Here is a 15,006-nt window from a genome sequence, read left to right on the forward strand (position 1 = left end):
TTTTAGTTTTCCATTCCTGAGTTACATCACTTAGAATAAAGGTCTCCAGCCAACTCCATCCAGATTGCTGCAAATGCCATTATATCTTTGTTTTTTTTTTCTTTTCTTTTTTTTTTTTTTTTTTTTTGAGACAGAATCTCACTGTTGCCCAGGATGGAGTGCAGCAGGGCTTAGTCTCAGCTCCCTGCAACTTCTGCCTCCTGGGTTCAAGTGATTCTCCTGCCTCAGCCTCCCAAGTAGCTGGGACTATACGTACACGCCACCATGTCCAGCTAATTTTTGTATTTTTATTAGAGATGGAGTTTCACCATGTTGGCCAAGCTGGTCTCAAATTCCTGGCCTCAAATGATCTGCTTGCCTCAGCCTCCCAAAGTACTGGGATTACAGGTGTGAGTCACCGTTCCTTTTTATGGCTGAGTAGTATTCTGTGGTATATGTACATACCACATTTTCTTTATCTACTCATTGATTGATGGGCATTTGGGCTGGTTCCATATTTTTGCAGTTGCGAATTGTGCTGCTATAAACATGCGTATACAAGTGTCTTTTTCATATAATGACTTCTTTTCCTCTGGGCAGGTAACCAGTAGTGGGATTGCTGGATGAAATGGTAGATATACTTTTAGTTCTTTAAGGAATCTCCATACTGTTTTCCATAGTGGTTGTACTAGTTCACATTCCAACCAGCAATGTAAAAGTGTTCCCTTTTCACCACATCCATGCCAACATCTTTTTTTTTTTTTTTTTTTAATTTTGAGACAGAGTCTCACTGTGTTGCCCAGGCTGGAGTGCAGTGGCATGATCTCGGCTCACTGCAACTTCCGCCTCCCAGGTTCAAGCGATTCTCCCACTTCAGCCTCCTGAATAGCTGGGATTACAGGCATTTGCCACCACACCAAGCTAATTTTCGTATTTTTAGTAGAGATGGGGTTTCAAAATGTTGGCCAGGCTGGTCTCAAACTCCTGACCTCAGGTGATCCACCCACCTTGGCCTCCCAAAGTGCTGGGATTACAGGCGTGAGCCACCGTACCTGGCCTATTTTTTAATTTTTTAAATTATGGCCATTCTTGCAGGAGTAAAGTGGTATCACATTGTGGCTTTGATTTGCTGATCATTAGTGATGTTCAGCAGTTTTTCGTACGTTTGTTGGCCATTTGTATATCTTCTTTTGAGAATTGTCTATTGGTCTTTAGCCCACTTTTTGATGGAATTGTTTTTTTTTCTTGGTGATTTGTTTGAATTCCTTGTAGATTCTGTATATTAGCCTGTTGTTGGATCCGTAGTTTGCAAACATTCTCTCCCACTCCGTGGGTTATCTGTTTACTCTGCTGATTATTTCTTTTGCTGTGCAGAAGCTTTTTAGTTTAAGTTCCATCTATTTATCTTTGTTTTTGTTGCATTTGCTTTTGGTTCTTGATCATGAACTCATTGCCTACACCAATGTCTAGAAGGGTTTTTTCCAATGTTGTCTTCTAGAATTTTTATGGTTTCATGTCTTAGATTTAAGTCTTTGATCCATCTTGAGTTGATTTATGTATAAGGTGAGAGATGAAGATTCAGTTTCATTCTTCTACACGTGGCTTGCCAATTATCCCAGCACCATTTGCTGAATAGGATGTCCTTTCCCCACATTATGTTTTTGTTTGCTTTGTCAAAGATCAGTTGGCTTTAACTATTTGGCTTTATTTCTGGGTCCTCTATTCTTTCCATTGGTCTGTGTACCTATTTTTATACCAGTACCATGCTGTTTTAGTGACTATAGCCTTGTAAAATAGTTTGAAGTCAAGTTATGTGATGCCTCCAGATTTGCTTAGCCTTCCTTTGGGTATGTGGGCTCATTTTTGGTTCCATATGAATTTTAGGATTGTTTTTACTATTTCTGTGAAGAATGATGGTGGTATTTTGATGGGAATTGCATTGAATTTATAGATTCTCTTGGCAGTATAGTCATTTTCACAATATTGATTCTACCCATTCGTGAGCATGCGATGTGTTTCCATTTGTTTGTGTCACCTATGATTTCTTTCAGCAGTGTTTTTGTAGAGACTTTCACTTCTGTAGTGAGATATATTCCTCAGTATTTTATCTTTTTTTTTTTTTTGCAGTTACTATAAAAGGGGTTGGGTTCTTGATTTGATTCTCAGCTTGGTCGCTCTTCGTGTATAGCAGTGCAACTGGTTTGTGTACATTAATTTTGTACCCTGAAACTTTACTGAATTCATTTACCAGTTATAGGAGCTTTTTGGATGAGTCTTTAGGGTTTTCTAGGTATACAATCATATCGTCGGCAAACAGCGACAGTTTGACTTTCTCTTTAATGATCTGGATGCCCTTTATTTCATTTGTTTGTTTGTTCTAAGAGATGGGGTCTTGCTCTGTCCCCCAGGCTGGAGTGTTTTGGTGCAAACACAGCTCACTACAGCTTTGACCTCCTAGGCACAAGCGATCCTCCCGCCTCAGCCCCCTACATAGTTGGGACTACAGGTGAACACCATCATGCCCGGCTAATTTTTGTATTTTTTTGTAGAGACAGGGTTTTGCCATGTTGCCCAGGCTGCTCCCAAACTCCTGAGCTCAGGCAATCCACCTGCTTCGGCGTCCCAAAGTGTTGGGAGTACAGGCGTGAGCTGCTGCACCCGGTCCTGGATGCCCTTTATTTCTTTCTCTTGTGTGATTGCTTTGGCTAGGACTTAAAGTACTATGTTGAATAGAAGTGGTGAAAGTGTGCATCTTTGTTTTGTTCCAGTTCTCAGGGGGATGCTTTCAACTTTTCCTGTTCAGTATAATATTGGCTGCAGGTTTGTCATAGATGGTTTTTATTACCTTAAGGTATATCCCTTCTATGCCGATTTTCCTGAGGGTTTTAATCATAAATGATGCTAGATTTTGTCAAATGCTTTTTCTGTATCTATTGAGATGATCATATGATTTTTGTTTTTAATTCTGTTTATGTGGTATATCACAGTTATTGACCTGCATATGTTAAACTATCCCTTCATCCCTGGTATGAAACCCACTTGATGATGGTGGATTATCTTTTTGATATGCTGTTGGATTCAGTTAGCTATTATTTTGTTGAGGATTTTTGCATCTATGTTCATCAGGGTTATTGGTCTGTAGTTTTCTTTGTTATGTTCTTTCCTGGTTTCGGTATTAGGGTGATACTGGCTTCATAGAATGATTTAGGGAGGATTCCGTCTTTCTCTGTCTTTTGGAATAGTGTACGTAGGATTGGTACCAATTCTTTTTTTTTTGGAGACAGAGTCTCACTCTGTCGCCCAGGCTGGAGTACAGTAGCACGATCTCAGCTCACTGCAACCTCCGCCTCCTGGGTTCAAGCGATTCTCCTGCCTTAGTCTCCTGAGTATCCGGAACTACAGGCACCCACCACCACACCCAGCTAATTTTTTGTATTTTAGTGGAGACAGGGTTTCACCATTTTGCCCAGACTGGTCTCAAACTCCTGAGCTCAGGCAATCCGCCACCTCAGCCTCCCAAAGTGCTGGGATTACAGGCATGAACCATCGCGCCTGGCCCAATTCTTCTTTAAATGTCTGAGAGAATTCAACTGTGAATCCATCTGGTCCTGGACTTTTTTTGTTGGCAATTTTTTTAATTGTCATTTCAATCTCACTGTTGTTATTGCTCTGTTCAGGGTTTCTGTTTCTTCCTGGTTTAATTTAGGAGGGTTGTATATTTTCAGGAACTTATTAATCTCCTCTAGGTTTTCTAGTTTGTGCACATATCGGTTGTAATGTCTCCCTTTTTTTCTCTATCTTTTTGATATGGGGTTTCACACTTGTCGCCCAGGCTGGAGTGCAGTGGCACAGTCGCGGCTCACAGCAACCTCCACCTCCCGGGTTCAAACAATTCTTCTGCCTCAGCCTCCCGAGTAGCTGGGATTACAGGCACCTGCCACCACGCCCAGCTAATTTTTTTATTTTTAGTAGAGACAGGGTTTCGCCATGTTGGGCAGGCTGGTCTCGAACTCCTGACCTCAGGTGATCTGCCCACCTTGGCCTCCCGAAGTGTTAGGATTACAGGTGTGAGCCACCGCGCCAGGCCCCATTTTGTTTCTAATTGAGCTTATTTGGATCTTCTCTCTTTTCTTGGTTAATCTTGATAATGGTCTATGCATTTTGTATATCTTTTCAAAGAACCAGCTCTTTCATTTCTCTTTTGTACTGTTTTTTCTGTTTCAATTTCATTTAGTTCTGCTTTGATCTTTATCATTTCTTTTCTTCTGCTGGGTTTGAGTTTGTTCTTGTTTATCTAGTTCCTTGAGGTTTGACCTTAGATTGTCTATTTGTACTCTCTCAGAATTTTGATGTAGGCATTTAATGCTGTGAACTTTCCTCTTAGCACCACTTTTGCTGTATCCCACAGGTTTTGATAAGTTGTATCACTATTATTGTCAGTTTACAGAATTTTTAAATTTTCATCTTGATTTCATTGTTGACCCACAGATCAATCAGGAGCAGATTATGTAATTTCCATGTATTTACATGGTTTTGAGATTCCTTCTGGAGTTGATTTCTCCCTGCTGAGAAGGCAGGCAGGGCTTTCAGGCCTTGCCCCTCCCTGCCTGCCATGGCTTCAGCTTCCATGTTGTATCTGCACTTCTCGTTTGCTCCCCCACCCCGGATTCTGCCCAGGAAAATTTGCACTCAGTCAAAATTATTACACAGTTTACCTGGAAGTCTCCTTCTTTCTGTGGCCCTTCCCCAGTTCCACTGGCTGTTCTCCCCAAGGACCCTTGTGAGGTAAAGTCGGAAATGGCTTCCCTGGGGACGAGGACTGCCTACAGGGCTCTTCCTACTGCTGCTTTTACTTTCATATGTCACTAAATTCATTTCAGTTCTAGGCAAGATTAAATCCTTCTCCCATAATCTGAATTTTCAGGTTCTCCAGTGAGGATATGTGTTCGGAGGTGGGCTTTGCCCCTCTCATACTTTGGGCACTCACAGTTTTTTGGCTCAGATTTTGCAGCTGCAAGCCACTTCTGTCAAAGGATCTGTGAATTCTTTTCAGTTTTCCTGGTGTGTTCCTCTGGTGGTTCTTGGAGTAAAAGTTCACAATGTGAATCTCCACACACTGTTCTGTCTGTCCAATTGGAACGTGCAAGTTAGTCCTGCCTCCTATCTGCCGTTTTTTACATATTTTCTATTTTGTGCTTTAATACCACCCTCTGTCCACCAGGATAACCTCCAACGGATCAAACATTTAAACACACAAAATAAAACCATGAAAATATTACAAGATGACATGGAGCAATTTCTTTACAATCTTGAAGTGAAAAAGGTCTTTCTAATTGACTAACCCAGAAAAGACAGAAGAGGAAATTGATAGATTTGACTACATAAAATTCAAAATTTTCTTCATGGTAAAACAAAGCAAAACAACAATTACAAGACGAAAGTCAAAGGCAAGCTGGGGAAAAATATATGTAAATCGTCCTTTCTGGTGGTGGTGACCTTCCCACGAGAACGTGCCTCTTACAAAGGATCTCCTTCATCCCTCTCCGGAAGAGGAGAAGAGGAAACACAAGAAGAAACGCCGGGTGCAGAGCCCCAGTTCCTACTTCATGGATGTGAAATGCCCAGGATGCTATAAAATCACCATGGTCTTTAGCCATGCACAAACCGTAGTTTTGTGTGTTGGCTGCTCCACTGTCCTTTGCCAGACTACAGGAGGAAAGGCTTACAGAAGGATGTTCCTTCATATGAAAGCAGCACTAAAAGCACTCTGAACCACGATGAGTGGGAAACCATCTCAATAAACACATGTTGGATTAAACAACAATTGTAACTTGTATCATGGACGACGTTAATCTCCTTATGTCAAGAGCTCCTGTTGGTCGATAACACAAACTGATGACCTAACAGAAAAATGGGCCATAAACAGAAAAGAAATTGCGATTCCCCTTAAACATATGAAATCTGCTTGTTTAAAATAACTAAAACACAAAACTACATGAAAGTAACATTTTTTTTCTATCAGATTACAAATATCCAGAAGTTTTATGCACCCTGTTGGCAAGGCTGTGGGGAAATAAGATCATTGCTAGTGTGAGTATAAGTTAGTACAACCCTTTTGAGAGGAACTACAGTGGTATCTGTCAAAGTTACATACTTTTTACACACACTATTTTGACTCAGCTTCCTACTTCTGGAAATTTGTACTACAGGTGTACTGGAGAATGGAACAGTTTGCCACCATAAACAAGGTCAACAAATCAATACCAATGAGATCACCTGAGAGGGGAGAGAGAAGAAAAAAGCCCTAAAATGTTTCCAATATTGAGGGATAAGTGACTGGCAGTGGTAACAGGGAATATTTAGAGAGGATAGAAGAAAAGAGCAAGCATGGGTTGTGAGATGCAAAGGAAGGGATTATTTTAAGAAGGATATATACGTGTATATATATATGCATATATATATACGTATATACACACATATATACACATGTATATGTACACACATGTATATATACACACATATCTCAGCATATATATATGCTGAAATAAAAGTTATTAATAGTATTAGGTCCATTGGCCTTAAGAAACATTAAAACATTACAAACATTTTGGTACTACAGAAGAATGTAAGCAGGATACAATTCAGACACCATAAAAAGATTAATTTGATTGCATAAAAGTTAAAATTTTTTGTTCTTTCCAACATAAAAAGCATCATGAACTAAAAAATTGATGTCAAACTCAGAAAATCTATTTGGAACATACACGACAGAAAAATGCTAATTCCCATGAGCTCATCCAAGTTTAATCAGAAAAAAAAAACCATGAAAAACACAGTGGAAAAATAAGCAAAGGGTATATAATAAGGAATGTGTAAAAAAAAAAAAAAAAAAAAAAAAAAAAAAAAAAAAAAAGATAGTCAAATGGAAAATAAACGTGAAAGGACGCTCAGCCTCACCTATAATTGAAGAAACGTATTTCAAAACAAAATACCACTTTTTTAGCCTTATCAGACTGGAAAAATACTATTTAAACTTTATTTGAAAAATATTCAAATTTATAGGAAATCACAGGAGTAAGACAAAACTTTTATGTACCCTTTGTCCAAATTCACCAATTGTTAACATTTTGCCTCATTTACCTTATCATTCTCTCCTTGCTCTGTAAATATTTTTGTCTGGGTAATTGGGGAGTATATTGCCAACAGCATATTCCTTTACTCCTGAATACTCCTATACTCCTTTTATATTCCTTTACTACTTTACTTTCATATTCCTTTATTCCTGAACACTTACTATGATGGTTGCAAAGTGGTGATTTAAAAAAAAAAAAAAAAAAAACTCCAGTTTCTGTCTACATTCTGCTATAGGATAGAATTTTTCTTAACCCGTATTGATTGATTAGTACTGTGGACTTATGGGCTTATTCTATTCAGTAGATTATAGTCCTTTGTTGCTATTTATTATTCTGATGCATGGTAGGTTCTGGTTTATCCTTCTTGTGTTTCCTTTTGCAAAATTAAATACGTGTATGTTTTCCTATTTCCATTTCTTTTCTGCATGCTATATATTTTGTTGCACCTTGCATTTTAATATTTTCTGGAATTCATTCCATATTAGTTGATTTAGATCATCCTTGTTTTTCAAAGCTGCATTGTACTCCTTGTGTGGATGTACCACTGTTTGTTCAATCAGTCTCCACTGTTTGAGCATTTAGGCAGCTTTAAATATTTGGCCATCACAAATAATGCTGCAATGAATAACATTTTGTATGAATATATCAATATTGTTGGAAGTTTATCTTTAGAATAAATTCCTAGAAATAGGATTGCAGGGCCTAACTTTAACTTCATTTAAGTATCACCAATTTCCCTTCCATAGGGATTGAATCATTCTAACCAGTAGTATATGAGGCTAACTGTCCACAGCCTCACCAACAGATTGTATTGCCAGCCTTTGGAATTTTTGCTAATTTAACAGATGAGAAGGGAATTTCAGTATCATTTTAATTTATACTTCTCTTAAAATAAGTTGAACATCTTTTCTATTTTTAAGCACCATATGTATAATTCTTGTGAATTGTGTTTTAATCTACTTTGCCCATTTTGCTATTAGATTTTTGTTTTTTTCTTCAATTTTTTAAAGTTCTCCATATATTAACAGTGATAGCCTTTTATCCATGACACATGTCACAAATAGTTTTTCCAGTTTGCATTTGTCTTTCAAGTTTGCTTATTGTATTTTTGATCATGCAAAACTTTTTGGTTTTTTTAATGTCAAATGTATCAGTCTTTTCTTTTATTGTATCTAGATTTTGAGGCAGAGTTTGAAAGGTGTCCCCAAACCCAGGTTACAGAGAAATTTACAAATATTTTTTCTAGTATGTAAATGGTCTTAGTTCATCTTTGTGTATGGTGTGAAATATGGACCTAAGTTTATCTTTTTCTGAATGGCCATCTAGTCTAAATACCGTTTATTTAAAAGCCTTTCTTTGCCCAGTGATTTCAGATAGCATCCTTATTAAACACTAAATTTCTGTATGTAATTGGTTTTCGACCCTCTGTTCTAGGCCATATACCAGTATGATACTGTTTTCTATTTATTATGGCTTAATTACTAAAGTTTTATAATGAATTTTAATATGTATGCGGTAGGGCTAGTAACCCCCTCCCCACCATGTAACTCTTGTTTTTCAGTGTTTTCCAAGCTTTCTTGCTATTTATTTTTCCAGATGAACTTTAGTGTCGCCTTATCTAGTTCCAATAAAATAATTTATTGGTATATTTATTGGGATCATATTAATTTATAAGTAAACTTAAGAACAGTCATTTTATGATGTCGAGTTGTCCTATCAAATAACAAGATTTTATTTCTTCAATTGTATTTTTTATCTCTTGGGAATGTTTTATAGTTTTATTCATCTAAGTTTTATACATTTCTTTTTTCTTTTCTTTTTTTTCTTTTTTTTTTTTTTTTTTAAGAAAGAGTCTGGCTGTGTCACCCAGTGGGGAGTGCAATGACACAACCTCCACTCACCACAACCTCCGTTCAAGCAATTCTCCCACCTCAGCTTACCGACAAGCTGAGGTTACAGGCATGCACCACCATGCCTGGCTAATTTTTGCATTTTTAATAGAGACAGGATTTCACCATGTTGACCAGCCTGGTCTCGAATGCCTGACCTCAAATGATCTGCCCTCCTTGGCCTCCCAAAGCACTGGGATTACAGGTGTGAGCCACCCCACCCAGCCTACATTTCCTTTAAAGTTTACTTCTTAGTATTTTTTGTTGCTATCAAAAATAGGTTTTTCGCCTCATTATATCTTCTAACTGGTGATCATTAATGTGTATGAAAGCTGCCTCACTGAATTTTTTTATTCTTTGAGTTACTTTTACCATTGATTCTTTAGAGATTTTTTGGAATCCTATTATATCACTTGCATATTAGTAGTTTTATTTCTTCCTTTCCAATTGTTAATGCTTCTAATTGTTTTCTTTTGTCTAGTTGCTTGATAACTCTAGTAAAATGTTAAATAGTAATGGAAATATTGTACATACTTCCTTTGTTGCTGACATTAGTAGGAATGCCTCTGGTGTTTTCCCATTAAGTACTATATTGGCTTTAGGATTGAGGTGAAGATATTTTATCATGTTTAGAAAGTATTCGCTTGAACCCAGGAGCTGGAGGTTGCAGTGAGCCGAGATTGCGCCACTGCACTCCAGCTTGGGCAACAGAGCGAGACTTTGTCTCCAAAAAAAAAAAAGTATTCATGTCCAACAATTCCTATTCTCTTGAATACTTTTTATTAGGAGCAGTGTTGAATTGTGTCGAAGACTTTTTCAGTTTTTATGGAGATAATCCTATGAACTTTCTCCTTAAACCCATTAATGTAACTTACATTAATGGAATCCTACAAGTGAAACATCTTTGAATTATTAGCATACACCTCTTTATTATGGTGATGTTAGAATCTACTCACTAATATTTAGTATTTTTACATCAATATTCATAAATGATATTAATCTTTAATTTCCTTGTACTGTCTTTGTCAAGTTAAGTATAAATGTTACACTTCATGAAAATGAGTTGGAAGTTTTCTTCATGTTCTGTGCTCTGAAACAATAAATATACTATGGAGACTATGGTCTGTAGAAGTTTGATAGAATTTCCCTCTGAAATCATCTAGGTTTAGTGCTTTTCTGTAAAGTAATTTATTGATAAGTTTTTCTATTTCTTCTGTGAAATTTTCTTTCTTTACAGAGATCAGTTTGGGTAAACTGTATTTCCCTAGAAAATTACCAATTTCATCTAGGTTTTCAAATTTATCTGTATAGAGGTACACAAAGTAATCTCTTTAATTTTTAAATTTCTGTATCAGTGGTTATTTACCCATAATACTTTGATTTTGTATGTGTGTTTTTAATGTTTCTTTCCTTGTACAAGTTAACTAGTAATCCGTTTTAACTTTTTTTCAAACAGGATTTTTTACTTATTAATTAGATCTACTACCTTTTTGCTTGATTGTATTTCATTCTGGTTTTACCTTTATTATCTTCTTGTACTTTATTTTCGCTTATTCTTTTTCTAGCTGTTTGAGTTGAGAATTAATTTATTTTCATTCTTTCATATTAACTACTGTAAGTATTTAAAGCTATTCTCAGATCACTGTTTTGAATATATTTAATTGATTCTGCTCTTTAGTGCTTCATTATCATTGTTTTATAGAAATTCTGTTTATATTTCTCTTTAACTCAAAAACTATTAATAAATTTTTCCAATTTCTAGATGGAAAGATTTTTTGTGTTTTTTAAATTTCATTTTTGATTGCTAGTTTTAGTGCACTTTGATAAGTGTAATAATTCTACTCTATGAAATTTGCTTTCTTGGTAACCTAATATATGATCAATTTTCCTATTTTATGTGTGCTTGAGAAAAATGTGTATTTTCTAGTTTCTATTCTCATAGTATTGGAAGTGTATGCATAAGATCTACCTTATTGATTATGTTGCTTAGCTCTTCTGTATTCCTTTTTTGTCCTTGGACCTGTGTGTTAAAGTCTCTTATTACTAGTGTGTCTATTTCTCTTTATATCATCTATAAGTAGTTACTGTGTTGCCTTATGCATAATCATAACTTTATGTCTTGATTATAAATTGTGAGTTTGAGCTTCGTAAAGTGTTCCCCTTGTCAGATTTAATTCATTTGTTGTCTAAGTTCTAGTTTGTCTGATAATCTGGATTTCAACTCATTTTCTTATTGTTTCCATTTGACTGGTATTTGTCCTTCCCATTACTTTTAGCCCGTTCAAATTACGATGTTTTAAGTATTTTTATTGAATTAGTGTGGAACTGAGTTTTGCTTTATGAGCGGATTTGAAATATTTTTCTTTAAATAGGCAGTTTAAACCCATTTGCATTGATTGCTCTGACTGATACATTTGTTTTCAACTCTGTCATATTTTTATCAATAATAGCTGATTCAGTTATATTTACTGTATTTCTTTTTCTATGTGGAATCTTTGCTTTTTATTTTAATTTCTTTTAGTATATAGGAAAGTTTGTATTTTTGTTGCACTGGTTACTTTTACAAACTAGAAAAAGAAGAGCAAATTAAACCCACAGTAGAAGGACGAAAATAATAAAAATTAGAATAAAAACCAAGAGCTCTTTAAAAAAAAAAGATGAACCTGCATCTCCATACTGATCAAGAAAAGAAGGAAAGAAGATACAAGTTACCAGTAACAGGAATGAAAGAGAAGATAGCACTACAAATCCTTTATACATAAGAAGGATGATAAGGAAATATTATGAACAACATTTTACCTATAAATTCACTGAGATGAAATAGGCGAATTCTCTGAAGAAAATACGAATTACAAAAACTAACTTAAGAAGAAACAGAAAAACAGAATAACCCTATATCTATGAAATAAATTGAATTAATAATTTAAAAACCTTCTCACAAAGAAAATGCCAGTCCCAGATGGTGAATTTATCAAACATGTAAAGAAGAAATAACACTAATCCTATGCAAAGTCTTTCAGAAAAGGAGAATGAAGTTACCAACTCATTTTATAAGGCCAGAATTGCCCTGATTGAAACCACAGACACTAAAAGAAAACTACAGATCAGTATCTCTCATGATCTTAGATACAAAAATTCTTAACAAACTATTAGTAAATTAGTTCCAGTAAAGTATAAAAGGGGAAATTCTATGACTTAAATGGGGTTTATATTATTAATTAATGTTGATAGAATCATTATTTTATAGTCACATTTAATTTTTCATTGAAAATAATCTAACTTCTTTAGATGCCTTCATAACAGACTTGTCTCTTCATTTCTTCCCACTGTTTTCAAATACAAATCCACTTTCCAAAAATAAAGATTTGCCATCACTGAGGAGCTCCAAAACAATATGCTAAAGGCTTTGGACCCCACATTAAGAATTCTCTGCTTCAGAACGTTTTTGGGTTATGGTAATGTTCTGTATCTTGATTGTGGTCTTGTTTACATGAGTATATAATTTATCAGAACTCATCGAGCTGTACACTTAAAGTTTTTTATTTTTTAATGTCCTGCTCTAAGTTGTGTTTTAGACCTAAGGTATTCACAAATATCTGAAGAATATTCTTGACAGTAGAGAAAGTTCTGAAGTCCCTTTTAGTTCTAATCCTGCCTCTGAAGTGAACCTGATACATACCATATTGAAATCCCAGTGAGGAAATCTTACCCTTGTTTATTGGACTAGCATGGGTCCATGTAGGTGCAAAAAAAGTCATTTGGAGCTTAACATTTGTGACTCATTTAAATTATTTTTGAACTTAATCAAATCTGTATTTAATTTTCTCCTACTTCATTAGACCTAGCTTAATTCATACAGTGTTACTCTGCTCATAATACATTTTTAAATTGTCTTTGAACTTAACAACAAAGTTCACCATATGTTTGTTAGAACAATTCCAGATGACTGCTTATTCATTCATGCTTGTTTTCAGCTTTATTCATTCTTCAAATAGCATCTACATTCATCTGAAGAAACTAAAAGTAAGCTGATTACCGTAATAGTGTGGGGCTTACAGTTCAGATCTCCTCTAAACTCTTACTTAAGAGTAGATACTGTGAAGCATTATTTTCTTAACTTGGTTATTTGATTCAAGGATAGACTTTAGTGCTAGATCATTAATATCCTTTTAGTGGTTGTGGGAAAAAGATGACATTTTAGTCAGGCATGTCTATCAAAAGTATTATTTTTACTCTCTGCTCTTAGTGCCAAATATTTTCTCACACAAATTTTCAAATCTTCCTGTCATCTTGCGTTTCCATTAAATGAGTTAACACCGGCCGGGCGCGGTGGCTCACGCCTGTAATCCCAGAACTTTGGGAGGCTGAGACAGGCGGATCACGAGGTCAGGTGATCCAGACCATCCTGGCTAACACGGTGAAACCCCGTCTCTACTAAAAAATACAGAAAAACTAGCCAGGCGTGGTGGCGGACGCCTGTAGTCCCAGCTACTCGGGAGGCTGAGGCAGGAGAACGGCGTGAACCCGGGAGGCGGAGCTTGCAGTGAGCCGAGATGGCGCCACTGCACTCCAGCCTGGGAGACAGAGGGAGACTCCCTCTCAAAAAAAAAAAAAAAAAAAAAAATGAGTTAACACCTTAGTAGATTATTCATAAACTTCAAACTTGGTGATCATTGATATTTTTATAACATTTGGTTTATACTCTGATGAAATATAAAAAGAAATGTTTAGGCACTTCACAAAGATATACAATACCATACTTAAGTGAAGAAATCAGAGAGAAAAGGAAGAGGAAAGCAAGATGCAGCCATGACTAAAGTTTTGCATGCTGTGAAGACCAACACACACTTACTAGAGCTACGCCCCAAATTTAGCCCTGGAGTTTGTAGTCCCTCAACACAAGGTTAACAGATAAAATACAGGGCACCCAATTAAATTTAAATTCCAGATAAACAAGTAATTTATAGTATAAGTATGTCTTGTATTTTTGTTTGCCAAACTAAGCAGCCCTACCACAGATAAAAAAATGCAACTATTCTAATTACTAAATTACGTAAGCAACCTCGGCTAAAATTTAAAGGTTAACTATTTAATTTCCTGAACCTCAGAAAGTCACTCAGATCATTTGAAGACTTAGGCCATAAAAATTGAAGTGCTTGTTATTATTTCTGCTATAAATATAACGGGCCTTACGGCCCTTTATTGTTTTATTTTAAGATTTGCATTTTTTTTCCTAATGCTCTCGAGATTTTTTTTTTTTTTTTTTTTGGTGATAGGGCCTCGCCTGTCTCTCAGGCCGGAGTGCTGTGATGCTGGTACAACTACGGCTTACTACAGCCTCGACCTCCTGGGCCCAAGTGATCCATTCACTTCAGCCCCTGGGATAGAAGGGACTACAGGCACGCACCACCATGTCCGGCTAATTTTTCTTTTTTTTTTTTTTGAAACGGAGCCTCACTCTGTCGCCCAGGCTGGAGTGAAATGGTGCAATCTTGGCTTACTGCAACCTCCCTCTCCCGCGTTCAAGTGATTCTCCTGCCTCAAGGTTTCACCATGTTAGCCAGGCTGGTCTCAAACTCCTGACCTCAAGTGATTCACCCGCCTCAGCCTCCCAAAGTGCTGGGGTTATAGGCATGAGCCACCACACCGAGCCTTAGCTAATTTTTTTATTTTTTATTTTTGTAGAAATGAGGTCTCACTATGTTGCCCAGGCTGGTCTCGAATTCCTGAGCTCAAATATTTTCTCCTGCCTCAGCCTCCCAAATTGTTTGGATTGCAGGCATGAGCCACCACACTTGGCTAAGCAAAACATTCTTAATAAAATATTTAAAGTATTTTTGTGGCCTATTGCATATTCTGCTAAATATTCTGACTTTTTGATGGTGTGAATATAACCCTGTCCCAAGAGAATCCGTCAACGTCATTAGAGGTACTGCCTGCACTAATAGACATCACATGTAGTATAGTCTCCTGAGTAATAATATAACAAACCACGTGAAGGGTAT

At 36.4% G+C, this 15,006-nt stretch overlaps 1 protein-coding gene and 1 pseudogene across 11 annotated transcripts in view; both read left to right on the forward strand.

The window, feature by feature from the left end:
• KLHL20 (kelch like family member 20) overlaps positions 1-15,006 on the forward strand; it is a 62,651-nt gene that overhangs the window by 15,419 nt on the left and 32,226 nt on the right. The window lies entirely within an intron of this gene.
• LOC107128913 (small ribosomal subunit protein eS27-like) lies at positions 5,475-5,739 on the forward strand (annotated as a pseudogene).

The sequence above is a fragment of the Macaca fascicularis genome, chromosome 1 (genome assembly GCF_037993035.2).
Source record: "Macaca fascicularis isolate 582-1 chromosome 1, T2T-MFA8v1.1".
NCBI classification, from domain to species: domain Eukaryota; kingdom Metazoa; phylum Chordata; class Mammalia; order Primates; family Cercopithecidae; genus Macaca; species Macaca fascicularis.